Below are 12746 nucleotides of genomic sequence, written 5' to 3'. Positions count from 1 at the left end.
GATATCTCAAAAACGTTTCTCTTTGGAAACTCTGAACAGAATATGAAACAGAATATTAAAAAGAATAAGGAAGAGCCAGAATGTACAGGGAAGCATTTCCCAAGGCTTAATTTACTTTCCACAGGATTCACCCACTTGCTCTCCTGCACTAGCCCAGGGAGCGGATTTATTTGTCTCCAGAACCCCGGCTGACGAGTGCAGCACACCGTACTTGCCCCAACGCCATGAAAATCTGTGTGTGTAAAAAGCTTGTGCTTTCACACAATATGTGGAATGCAGAAGATAAAACAAAAATAACTCTTAAAGTGTGAATTTCAGCCTTGACACAGCAAAAATATTCCTCTTGCTTTGCTTTTACAGACAAGCTAAGAGGTGAGGGGGGAACACAGCATGCGGGCATTTTGAGAGGTGAAGCGTCACAAGAGAGAGAGCGCTAGTACACGCATACATTCTCATGGAGTGCTGGATGTGAATGAAAAAAGTATTCCTTAAATGTGGGCAGTAAAGGGATACAAGCAGCCCAAATCAAAAGGACCGTAAAGAGGCAATAGGGTGGAGGTGGGAGGGGCATGGGGTGAAAAGCACATAGGAACAGGAAGGCAAGCCCTTGAATAACAATAAAGCCAACCAAGTGTAAGCAAGGGGCAGGCTCTTAGCCCACTGCACACTTACAACAGGACTTTCACAGACAGTCTGGTAAGCTCGTCCTAAAAAGTACTTCGGAAAGCAGTGATCACTGGAAAGACACAGAGTAAGGGAAGAGTACTTCAGGCGTGCTCCAGGGTAGAGACCAACACACAACGAGGAAGTGACCAAAGAGAAACAAGAGCGACACAAGTCTACCAATGGTAAGCAATGGGCCTCCGAAAACAAACAGAATACCTTGCAAACGACAGCACGTGCGATCTCAGGGGACACCTCAAGTACAGGGTTTAGGGTGCTGAAAGAGGCAAAGGGGCCCACCATGCATACTGAAGAGCAGAAAACCACTCCCAATGCCCCAAAACATTTAGGGGCACTAGGGTGAAGGCAGGAGAGTGTTTAATGAGAGGCCACTGGTGTGTCCTGCCCGAGGGGAAACAGCCTTTACCGCACAGGAAAGTACCATGTAGGTAGCTGTTTGTACCTTTCCCATGCAGTACTTTTAACACACAGGAATTTGTTTAAAGTAACACTTTTTATGTTATTTAAAAAAAAATGATGTTGGGGTTTAGGGGTGGGTAGAGGTAAAAGTGAGTTTAGGGTTCAGGGATCGATAGAGATTTTAAAGAGAGGTAAGGATGATCGTAGGGTTTAGAAGTGTGGAGCGGCAAAGGAGGATAGGGGTGAAATAAACCTTTTGAAAACACCACGTAATTGATTAAACATTTTCTAAATTATGAAACTGGTAACCAACTTTAGGAAGCTGGCTCAGTATATACTATACCACAGTGAGGTATAGTGTGCACAGAGTCCAGTAGAGCCCCAAAGGTAGGAAGAGGTAAAGTAGATAGCACCTTACTCTCCATTTGTGGTAGTGTGGTCGAGCAGTAAGGGTGTATCAGAGGGTAGTGTTAAGCATTTGTTGTCTACACTAAATCGGCAAATTATATCACACACTCAAAGATTGAACTTTAGACCAATTGTTTTTGTATAAAAATATTCTTTTAGTTATTTTATTTTCTAGAACCAAGCAAGCCTGCACAGGTAAGTGAGAAATACTTTGCAGTAATAATACAGTTTGTACACAGTTTGAATTGCAATTGTATATATACTTTTGATTTGATTACAGTAGAGCTACTAGTAATGCATTGATTTAAAATACTGTACATATACTTTGCATGTACTTTTTAGTAGAATGTCAAGATTACTTCACAGATTACTTTTCTTACACAGTGTAGTATACCTGGATACTACGCTGGGACATTTCCTGTAAACAGGTACGTAAAAGCATTTTTGTTTTTTTGTTACAGTTTTAAAGGGTTTCATAGATTTTCCAACAACACACTTAAAATCTTTCAACAGAAAAAAACAGTCCATGTTAACCTATGAAGGCAAATAAGGTTATCGATTCAAAAGTAAATATTCGGTTGTGGGAGTTGGTATTCTGGGATTAGACTCAGGGGTCCTCCAGGGTCAAGGATGCACTCTTGTTATAACCTCAGCTGCACTAGAGCAGCCGGGTGCTGAGGCCCAATGTTCTCCAATGGGGAATAGGGGACCTCTGATTGGTGGTTGCTTACGAGCAGGCAACAGGATTGTGGGTGCAAAGCTCCTGGATTTAAGCTCAGGGCAAATGGGGGTTCAAGCCAGCATAAAAGGTGAACCCTCAGCAGCACTGGGGCGGCCGGGTGCAGAATGCTGTTTTGGCTTTGGGCGCCTCATATCTTTCAATGAGGAGTCTTCAATTTGCAAACGCACTGCAAGCTCGGAGACGAAGGTCATTTGGGTGCGACCACCACTTGGAGAGGTAAGTTGGGATGCTGGGGGTTAGTTAGGCGCCATTGGTTGGGCCACCCAAGGCTGTGGGGAATCGGTGCAGGGGTGCCTTTTAGGGTCAGATCTTCTTACCAGCTCCTGGTCACGGTTAGGGGGACCTTCCAGAGGTAGGCTGCAGGAGTCTGCTGGAGGCTTGAGGCAGGTCAGGAATCACTGGATCTCTGGTATGTATTGCCAGGGAGACCTCCTTGAGGTGTTGGGTCACTAACTCGGGCCGTGGGCTTCGGGTTCAGAGGGGTGCAGACTCGCGGATCATGCCGGAGCTGGAGTCTGTTTGGTGAACAAATCCGGTGTTCACAGGAGACAGATTCTTTGGGTTGGAAAGCCAGGCAGGCCTCGAGGTTCTTGAGTTTTGCTTCTGCAGGTTCGAGGTGGGGACAGGCCTGTAGAGCTGGGGCCAAACCAGTAGGAATCCTCCTCTTGTTAACTTTGGCACTGCTGTTCGGTCCTTCGTATTTTCTTCTTCTGGTTTCCTGTGTGAGGAATCAAGGTTCAGGCTGCCCCTAAATACTAGATTATGGGGCGTTACAGGTAGGTAAAAGGTTGGGACCAATGGGTACCTACCCTGGGGTGGGTACACCCCCTATTATGCGACCCTCCAGTGGGAGGGGGCATATGTCTCACTCTTGTTGCTTGGTTCCCCTATCTGCAAGATGGCGGGGACAGAGTTGTGCTTCACATCACCTCGCCCACCTGAGGTGGGCACACCTCTCTTCCTCACTTGTTTTTTCCGCTGGTTCTCCCACCCAAAGTGGGGGTCAGAACCAGTGGGGACCAGTTGCTGAAAGCAGCAAGTGGCCTGGGAAAGCTCACAAAGGCAGCAAGCCTTTGAAGCTTTCCCTTCGTGGACCCTGCCCATCCTGGGGGAGGAGGCTCAGCACCTCGTCCCAGAATGTGCATTGTTTCAGGCCCCCCAAGAGCAGCAGGCTTTCAGCCCAGGGGTCCAGAAACATGTCTGGTGGTGGCAGCTGAAAGCCGCCACTCAACATGGAAGGTCGTTTTTCAAGGGGCATCTCTAAGATGTTCTCTGTGTGCATTTTTCATTCAATCCCACACTGGCATCAGTGTGGGTTTAACGTGCTGAGAAGTTTGATACCAAACTTCTCAGTTTTCAGTGTAGCCATTATGGTGCTGTGGAGTTCGTAATGTCAAACTCTCCGCACCATATACTCTTAATGGCAGCACTGAACTTACAGTGTCTAAGAATGGACTTAAGACACTGCAAGGGTTCAGGGCTCGTGCACCTGTACCCTTACCACTGGTATAGTGCACCCAGCTAGAGGGGCGACTGATCTATGCCAGGGCAGTGGGTTGTAGGCATGGCACACAGGGATGTGTTCCATGTCAACTCTTCACTTTGTTCTGCACCAAGACACACAGCCTGCAAAGGCAGTGTGTGTGTGTGAAGGTACAGGGCCTCTGAGGGTGGCACTGTAGGAGAGTAGGGTCTGCAATCCTATGGTCACCCCAGATTTTTGTTTCACTGGTTTACGACTTTCCCTGGCTGTGGGCCTGCTAATCAGACCCACAGCCTAGCTGTTCTCTCTCTAAATCGACATCCATGTACTTTAGGTGCATTTACCAATTGGTATTAAGTCACTCTTGTAAGTCCTTGTACAGTGTACCATAGGTACCCAGGGCATAAGAGCACCCAAGGCCTAGCAGGGGCTGCAGCATGTATTGTGCCACCCCTGGCTGGCCATCTAAACAGACACAACTGGCTGGTAACACAGCTGGGGCAAGGTGGTGTAATCACCCTTTGCTTTAGATATAGCATACCTACATCTAACCCCAAAATGGACACATATACTCCTATAAGTCACTCCTATGGCAGGCCTTAACAATCCTGGAGGCAGAGTGCTTGGAATTATGTGAGATAGTGCTCTAGCATGAGCTGAGCCTGTCTGCAGCTTTCGGAACCAAGTCCTTTAGCTGTTTCCATGATAACGCTATACCATATACTCTTAAGTGCATTATAATCCTCGCGGTTATTGCTAACTTTGGCATAGCATTATCAAAACATGTCGGATAAGGTGTCATAGGAATTGGAATACTACCCCCTCGCCAATTCTGGCGACGGGGGTAGCATTCCACCCTTTTAGAGGGACACGACATGTATGTAACTGTGAACCCCGGTTAAAGTTAACTCGAGTCTCAGCATCACAAAATGGATGCTGCCACCACAGACACAAGTCTGACCTCCTGCTGCTGGGAGTCCTTCCAGCAAGGGAGGCTTGGACAAAGGGTTTCCTACCTTTGGAGGTGCTAGCACCACCCCAGACAGGATTTTGTGTATTGAGGTAGTGCAGGCTGAAAGGAATGAGACATGCCTGGGGCACACAAGGTGTCCCTGTGCATACCCCGGTTCAAACCAGTTGCTGGGGCACTCCAGCCCCAGCTCTGGTGCGAAACCAGACAAAGGATAGGGGGTGTAACCACCCCCCTTCCTGGTCCCACCCATAGGAGGGACCTAGTCATAGTACAGCCCCCTTTAGGAGAATAAAGGTAGTAGCTGGTGCCATTCCAATTTAGATTAATCCTGATTTGAAACTACAAAGAAGAAACTCTAGACTTCGACGTTCTGCTCCACAGAAGACTGAAGAAATCTCCCTTGTGGCCAAGGAGTGACCACCCTGCACAAACAGGCACCATCAAGCGTCCTAGCGGTTCACTTATTCATCCTTCCTGCCGGAACCATACTTCAGAGCCCGACGAGATCAGGACTTCCAGACCTCTCTGACCTCTATCTACATCTGCAGCACAGCTGAGATCCGTGGGTGCGACGAGACACATGGGACCGGCCATCTTGGAGAGACTGCACTTTGCTTCCAGCACGACTTCAGAGGCATCCTCGAGAAAGTGCTTTGGGGATTGAGAAGCCCCAGACCCGAGCAGCTCCTGCGCAGAAGATCAGCCCACCAGCATCCACGAGATCTGCGTGGGGCACTTTTGCTTGATTGCTGCTCGACGCGTTGTCTGGTCACTTGCCGGCTGGCTAGTGGCCTCCTAGACGACGATCCTTGAAATCTACACCGCTGGTCTGGTTGCTACAGACTGGCCCTTGCTTCCCTGCAAAGGAGAAGCACCCCGGACCCTCCTGGTCCGCACCAGACGCCTTTTCCACTCACTGCGTGGGTTGCATTTGCCAAGGCCTGTTGACGTCGAATCCGGAACCAACACCGCCGACAGCGAGAGCCCGCGTGGGACAGCTCGTGCCTCCATCCTGGTCGTCGAAGACACCTCCTGGTCCACGTGGTGCAGAGTCAAGCGTCCACTCTTCACCTGATGGCGACAACAGCATCTGGTTCCTTCCTGGTTCTACTCTGGTCACTGGCTAGTGACTGTGAACATTGTCCCCTCTGCTTTCAGGTCTTCATATTCCTCGATCCACCCTTGGATCGCTCTGGACATCTTCCTCCTGGTCGCCTGCAGTATCTTTCTTCAAGGCTCCATAGACTTCGACGCGGGAACCCAACACTTTCACACCTATGCACCCGCAGCCAGTGGGTGAGGTAACGAGAGCATTTCGGTGCTCAAGGGTAGATTGACTCTCCTAGTGTCCAGGTATCCAGTCGTTTTAGTCCTAACTAGTCGGAACTGTCTATTACTTACCTTTTCGTAATTTGTACTGTCCATTGACTTTGTTACGCATCTCGTGTGTGAGTTCACACTCTGCACACGCGTCCCGTGGGCCTCCTGCCCCTTACCTAAGGTTAGGGTAGTGTAGTCCCAGTGATCCTACAGCCTCTGGACAGCTCCATTCCTTCTATCGATTTCCTTATACCATTTACTTAGTATATGGTTTATCGTGCCCCTAGGGCACAATTGTAATTTGTGCAACTTATCGTATTTTTCTCCTCAAGTCTTGTCATGTGCTTAGCCCTCTGATCTCATAAAGAGTTCAGATGTGTTTGTTAGTAATAAATATACTGTTTATTTTCATAACAACCTGTGTGGTGTCCTTTCATTTGGTATTCAATTGGTTATATGTGGTAAAACAGCTGGCTTCACATGCCAAAAGAGTTTAGCCTAAGACTGCTTTGTCCATGCTACCATTAGGATAGCTGGTCTATAAGTTTGACTTACAACCAATCACCATAAGGGTTGTTTGGCCCGATATATGATGCTCACTAGTTCTAGTGATCACCTTGTATCAGGCCAACTTCTCACAGGCACAATAAGTGCTGCAGCCCTTAGAGGCTTTCTTTGGTCACAGTGCCCTGGGTACCTGAGGTACCATTTACCAGGGGCTGACCTGTGGCCAGAGATGCCAATTGGGTTTGGGTTTCAATACAGTTTTATGGAAAGAACATAGGCCCTGGGTACCTGTTTAGCAGGAGCCCAGGGCACACTCAGTCAAAACACATCAGCAGTTCACGAAAAATGGGGGGGGGGGGCAACCATGCAGAAATAGGGCACTTTCTCACACCAACACATAAGTAAATGTGACACAAAGGCAAACAGTAATTCTTAAAAACTCCTGTCTGGCAATAGTCTTACAAGCAAGAGAGCATGTTTATAGCTTCATAATCATTAAAAGCTTCAAGCGGACAAAATATATGTTTGTGGATTACCAGTTTTATGATTTAGAGTGTGTTTAATTCATCAAAAGGTTTATGTTTCCACACTCATGGCTCAGAAACACATTGTAGCCTGAAAATTACTCGATTTTGTAAAATGATTACTTGTTTGCTCGCTTTACAAAAAAAAGTTTACAATATAACGTGATTTGCACAATCAACAGTTTCCACCAACTGGTAATCAAGTTGTCTTGCAAGTGAGGTGGGGGTTGAAGTACAGCAATCCCAGTGCACGCAGGGCAGAAGAACACTAATCAAGCTAATAAAGAAATCAATCCGTATTTGGTCTATGCTTAGACTATGCTCCAGACAAACCCACAAAGACAAACTGAAGCTGACCCGCTGACCAATGAGAAGCAAGAAAACAAGAGGGACAATGAAGCCAACCAACGGTAAGAAATGGCGGTCCTAAAGCCCTTTTAGGCTTTTTTCCTAAATAAAAAAAAGATATTTGCAAGCGAAGAGACCAAAAAAGCTTTCAGTGATCATTCAGAAGGACTTATCAAGGGATATGTTGTTGTGCAAGAAAGTTAATGAGTACACCTGCAACTACAAAGCAAGGGCACACTGTGCATACATAAAAAGTGGGGAATGAAGAATGTGCATGTCACGTACACGATTAATACCCAGAAATGGAAAACTTTATCCGAAGTCAAGTTCACTCGGTTGATGGAAAGTTATTAGAGACGGAAGAGTCCTGGTTAAAGTAACATCTCCCATTCTTATGTTTGGCAAGAATTGTGCTTCCCTGCAGAGTTGTATTGTTGAATAAAAACAATATTTTAATTAGATATGTAACAGGAAGACAATTCCTTAAGAAATCTAGATGGATAGTGTAGCAAATCCTCCTTTTCTCCATGGTCACTCAGGTTTTCCTCCTTTTTCTAGACCCTATTTTGGCTGGTTATAGGACACTGCATTTAACCACTGAATAACGTGCTGTGCATTGGAACCCTCTATTTGCTTTCCGTAGGAGTACCCTGTAAGTGCACCTATGGCATGGAAAGTTAAATGTCATGTGGGCTGCAGTTTGTATGTACACCAAAAACATGTGATACAAGCATGCGTCTGCCAGGAGCACCTGTGCTCTGGTTAGGTTGCAGTTTAAATGCACTGCAATGACACATTGCATATGACAATGCCTTTGCCATGTAGGAATATCCTATTTTATATATTCATAAGTCACCACTATAATTGCCTTGTTAACACACAGAGCAGGGAGCTAATATATAAAAGTATGGAACACTACATGTTTAAGTTTGTGCGCCCTCACATTGAAATAAATTCCAATAGGTATTTGTCTATGGAGGCCAGGAAATAGATTTGAGCTTAGGTGGGATTCAAATCTTTATTTTTCACCGGTTTAGAAAGGGCTCGAAAAATGTTTCAAAGTCATTTCCATAATGGTGAAGGGGGATTTTTAATAATTTAAGCAGAAAAGTAACTTTGTAAATATGTATATTAGGCTAACTGAGCCAGAACTGGCTTAAAACCAGTTCTGAGGCCCATCCTATTCCAGAGCTGAAATATACATCTTTGGCCAGGACAGGTAACGCCTCTGGGTCAGAGGACAATGGCTTATCTGTGTGCCGCCAAGGAAGAGACAATGGGTGTTAACTGCTGGTCACTTAGCAGGAATGAGATAGGTGGAAGTAGACAGAACAAGGGCTGCTTAAGCACGACCTCTCTCATTTGGAGAGCTTCTTCTAGCCATCCCCAGGTCCACCCAAGCCAGTAAGGCTCCAGTCACAGTAGAAGGGTAAGTCAGTTTTGACCCTTTCGGGTAGCGAAGTGGCCAAGAAGCTGAAGACAGGCAGCTGGGTTCTGCCATCTTGAAAAAAGGGTTCGTGTAATTTTACAGTGAGTGTTGTAAAGGAGGTGGGGGTCTGCTAGAAAATGATTAAGAATCAGTCGGAGAATTTCTCCAATCATTGGCTAGTGCACATAATACATCTGGCACTTCCACCACTAGGCCCTATTGAAAGAAGAATCCGGACGTCTGCCTCCTGCTGGAAAAAGAGGACACACAGATTTAAGTATCCCTAAATCCTGCTGCCACCCAGGGGACTACTCTCCAATGTTCAAGCGGTTGGCCTCCTGCTTGCCTGCTTTAACACCTTCGCCGCGGGGCTAATTCCCCCACGGCGCTGGTGGGGGGGGAGGGGGGGGGGGCTTGCGGGCCATGTGCAGCGCCAAGGTGCTTGTGACAAGCTTGGATGGTCACCCTGCACGGTGGCGCTGTGCTCATGACTAGCTGAGCTCGTCATAACCACGCCCATTTCCTCAGAACGCTCAGCACAGCGGGGGAATTAGCCCTGCGTGTGAGCGCCACGCGTGTCATGACGAGCTCAGCTCGTCATGAGCACAGCGCCACTGTGCCTCAGGACGAGCTGAGCTGGTCATGAGCACAGAAGGAGTTAAAAGCACAAATACCATAAGGACTTTGGTCTACACAGAGGATTCAACGGACTAAAGAGGATTAGGCCCTGAAGAAGACCTGGCTGTAGAGATGCCTGGTGCCCAGAAACCTGCTCTGAGTAGCTAAGGGCTGCAGGACTTACTAGAAACCGCTTTCCCAGCAGCTGGACAACAAGTCAGAAGGTAAAACCTTTGACCGGGACAACCCACTTGGTGTATTCCAGCTGTGCTCCATCAAGGTTGGCCTGGATTTGCACCTAGGTTGCAAACCCCTGCAAGGCGTTCATTTTCCACAGAGCTTGGCTTTCGCTTTTTGGCATACATTTTTTTAATCCATCTCTCTGGTTCACCTTAATCTATTTTGTTGAACTTGGGTTCTTTTTGCTCAATAATTTTTACTCGATTTTTCTAAATTGGTTTGGAAACGTTCCTGTTGTGTGTTCTTTACTTTAAAATTGTTGGCGCTGCTTGAACTTCACATGCACTTCTCTGGGGACTGCCTGCAGCTTGGGCCACACCGGCCAGGGGTTGAGCGGGCAGGGCTGAGCTTCACTCAGAACTGTGCTTTGATCTCGCCAGAGTGGGTTTCTTGAGATGGCAGGAGTGCCCTGCTCCCAAATGCATAACCCGATTCCTGCCAGATACATTTAGTAGTCTCATATGGACAGTCGATGCGATCTTCTGCTCTATGTCGGTCTGCGGTGTCGTGTCACCGTTTCTGTGGACGCTGCATAGTCTGTTAAGCCAGAATGGTTATATATGGCCCAGGGAGAACAGCAGACCAAGGGCAGACCAAGACCAAACACATGGTGAGGGAGAGTGCAAATGTACAGATATAATTTAAACACTCCAATGAAGACGGCACAACATTTTTAGATGAAATGTACAAGGGGAGAAGGATTAAGATTTTTTTCTCCCGATCATACATTTATCAGCTTAGAAAATATCCAGTACTTCAAAGATAATGGAGTCAACTATCAAAACTGCCAACCACAATGCAGTAAAATATCTCACTTTTATATACACAATAGAAAGGTTATGATAAAGGTTTACATTTGATGCCACAAAATATTCATTTTCTGCAGGACGCGCAGCTGCAGTCAAGTTAGACCCCCACATCACAGCCCACCTCAAGAAACTTTCCTGGCTTCGGACTCAGAAGAGATGCCAGCTCAAGCTGCTGATGGAGGCCTAGAAGGCCCCCCACCTGCCTCCCATGCACCTCAAAACCACCTCATCACTCCGTGAATTCAGGGGGGACTCCAGACCTGGCTGTTCGAATGAGCAACCTACACTCTCCAGCGCCTAGAAGCCCTCAGGGGTGATTTGCTGGCTCTATAAATCCTTGATTGAAAGAACAGAACTGAAAATTTTTTACATTATGCGAGGGGTCCGTGATCAAGAACTAACTCTGCTGCGCGCCTCGAGGCCCCCGCACACATGCAAGGTGCAAAGCACAGGTTAAGAGTGACCCTTCCCTCTTAAGATGGCCGAGACAGGCTGGCCCCGTTGTGCCCAGGGCCACTCATGCTGCACAGCACTCGGGCCAAGGGCAGACACTGAAAGAACCGGGGCTGCATCTGTGCCCCTGGGAAGGAGTCCAGTGACCGACGCTCAGCGACCACCCACCACCCCAGCAGGGGAACCCCAGAATGCACAAAGTGTCACATCTGTAGAAAGACACAGCTCGGATGCTGTGTGCGCGTCAGGGTAATAAACATCTCAAACCTGGCCGGGCGGCTTCAAGGCGCTCTGGCGACTCCGGAGGGCACCTTCTAGGCCATGCACTTGGCGCTGTGTAGAGAAGCAGGGATATGGAGAGGAGGACCTGCGCGTCCCTGCAGCTGTGGCATTTAAACAGCACCCCCTCCCTCCCCCGGACACCTGGTGAGCTGCGGGCAGGAGGGTGCGGCTCACTCACAACAAACATTACACGTGTACAGAGGCCCAGAGCCGGCAGCTGGGAGCCACAGCCTGCGCCAGGCCACCTCGGAAGGGACGTGCAGCGCCTCGAGGCTGGGCACTCGGCCATGCAATACACTGACTCTCTCATCTGATGCCAGACTTAGGAAAGAATGGGACATTCCACCTCACCCTTAACCCCTGTGTAGGTGTTTGACGTTCACTTCTCTGCACGTTCACCTTGTTGCCTCATAGGTGTTGCTTGGATGATGCTTTGTAAAGCGCCTGGATGCCCTCCTGTCGATCTAGCTCGCGCTATACCAACAAGGTGACTAGCAGCGCTGTCACGGGTGAACGCCTCTCACCAGGACCCCAAAGGAAATAGAGCCAGAAATCCACACGATGCCCAACCCTGGTCAAAGGCCAAGAAACCAACAGATACACACCTGGAAACCAGGCAGCGCTGGATTCTGGCTGGATCTGTGGGGAGCTACTACTTCCAAAGCGCTGACGGCCGAAGCTAGCAAGGGTTACTAGGCACTATCCGTAGCGCCTCCGGTCCTCTACCACTGGTGCCCAGGGCAGGCATGGCGCACCGTCAAGGCACCTGTGGAAATCACAAAGTGGGCCCGGTAAATGTTCAGGGTGCCACCTGGTACCTCAAAGTTGGCACAGTACAGAACCAGGAAAACTTTACAGCCAGTATCTATGGGAGGGCGAATCAGCAGACCCGGTATCCTGGTGGCCCCGCCTCTTCGAGGACTTCATCTCCCACATTTTAACTCCCAGGATGAGGTTTTAGGTGTTCGACAAGTTTAGGACTCAAGAACCAGCTCTGGCGGAAGGATCCTCGCTGGGTGCACACATGAACAGGATAGTACCATTCAAAGATGTACCCTTCTCCATGTCAGATCACGTCACCAAGACAGCTCACAAGATGATAGATCTGGGGTCTGACGGAATGGACCTCATCTGTATTATATAGAGCTTTTAACCAAGCAAAGAGAACCCTGAGGGAAACAGACAAGAAAACAACCGGTAGTACTTTTAGCAGGTGATTCCAGGTAGGTTGAATACCTCAAGGAGGCGGGCTCTCAGGACAGACTTATATACCCAGACGCGGTTTGTAAAGACCATTTTGTCCAATATATGTGCTAGGAGAAGATATTAGCAAAGCAGGAGGTACCACAAGTAGGTCTAGGAACACACAGGAGAACAGGGCGGCAGGTCCAAGAGTACGAGTGGAGCACAAAAAGAAAGTAAAGGAGATAAACACAGGGGTGCCAAAAATATACTCATTTAAACACAAGAAAAAACACGTGAAACCATCCTCAAGACTACCACCATTGACCAATTCATCAGCATTGT

General features: G+C 48.0%; 1 protein-coding gene across 3 annotated transcripts in view; it reads right to left on the bottom strand.

The window, feature by feature from the left end:
• LOC147689446 (SLAIN motif-containing protein-like) overlaps positions 1–12746 on the bottom strand; it is a 274817-nt gene that overhangs the window by 209453 nt on the left and 52618 nt on the right. Inside the window, exon 1 of one of the 3 annotated variants that reach the window (XM_086942216.1) lies at positions 11205–11321. The exons of the other annotated variants lie outside the window; for them this stretch is intronic. The gene's annotated coding sequence lies outside the window, so the exon portion shown is untranslated. Of the gene's footprint in view, positions 1–11204; positions 11322–12746 lie in introns of those variants that run through there. 3 annotated transcript variants of the gene reach the window in all.

Source organism: Lissotriton vulgaris, chromosome 10 (genome assembly GCF_964263255.1).
Source record: "Lissotriton vulgaris chromosome 10, aLisVul1.2, whole genome shotgun sequence".
In the NCBI taxonomy this organism is placed as follows: domain Eukaryota; kingdom Metazoa; phylum Chordata; class Amphibia; order Caudata; family Salamandridae; genus Lissotriton; species Lissotriton vulgaris.
Note: the sequence above shows the minus strand (reverse complement) of the source record. Positions and strands in the feature narration are given on the sequence as shown.